Below are 872 nucleotides of genomic sequence, written 5' to 3'. Positions count from 1 at the left end.
GAATGACTGTGAGGGTTGGAAATGTAAAGGTAGACATTTTGTAGCAAAAGGGTTGGAACCAACTTAATAGCACTGAACAACAACAACCCTATTTTTGATAGTCAATGTGTAATTGCTCATCCCTATCAACTCAGTACACTAAGGAGACAAGCATATTCCTTCATATAAAGAACCTTCGATTCAGATTGGAATTTTGTGTGATTGCATCCTTAAGCAAAAATCCAGTCCAATAAATTGTGGTAATTAACACTTGCTCAGAGTGTTAAACATCTTTGTCTTCATCTGGTCAGGTTCTGGTCAGTTCAGTCCTAGCCATCCAAGCTAGGTCAAATGGGTACCAGCTACAAATATGGTAATTCACACACATCTCCCTGCACTTCAGACCAACTGGCACTTTCACTCTCAGCCCTACTCCTCATAGGCTAAGTCAGTGCTCATGGACTCAGGAGATCACATAATTCCTTGAACTTCAGACAAGCCAGCCTTCCCAAGCCTCTTATCTCAAGGTCAATGGTAGTCAAAAGAATATGCCCAGACTCAGCCTTATCTTCATTGCTGCATTTCCCCTAAATCCACTCACATGTAGACCCAGGTGATCACCAGCTATCACACAGTTCACTGGTTCCCTTTAACTTTCATTCTTGGTAGTGGCTAGTGGTGTGTCGTGGAATTGGTTTGGATTCAGGTAAATCTTTGTTGTTATTGTTGTTAAGTGATGTTGAGTAGATTCCAAATCATAGCAACCCTGTATAGGATTTCTGAGGAGCAGCTGGTGAGCTTGAACCTCCAACCTTGCAGTTCAAAGGACTTTGCAGTCTGGCACAGTAAGCCACAGTGCCACATAGGAGCAGAAAGCCTCATCTTTCTCCCAT

The 872-nt window shown here is 42.5% G+C and overlaps 1 pseudogene; it reads left to right on the top strand.

The window, feature by feature from the left end:
- The window catches only part of LOC102821799, a 6,473-nt pseudogene that overhangs the window by 1,034 nt on the left and 4,567 nt on the right, over positions 1-872 (top strand).

The sequence above is a fragment of the Chrysochloris asiatica genome, unplaced genomic scaffold (genome assembly GCF_000296735.1).
Source record: "Chrysochloris asiatica unplaced genomic scaffold, ChrAsi1.0 scaffold00515, whole genome shotgun sequence".
NCBI classification, from domain to species: Eukaryota; Metazoa; Chordata; class Mammalia; order Afrosoricida; family Chrysochloridae; genus Chrysochloris; species Chrysochloris asiatica.
Note: the sequence above shows the minus strand (reverse complement) of the source record. Positions and strands in the feature narration are given on the sequence as shown.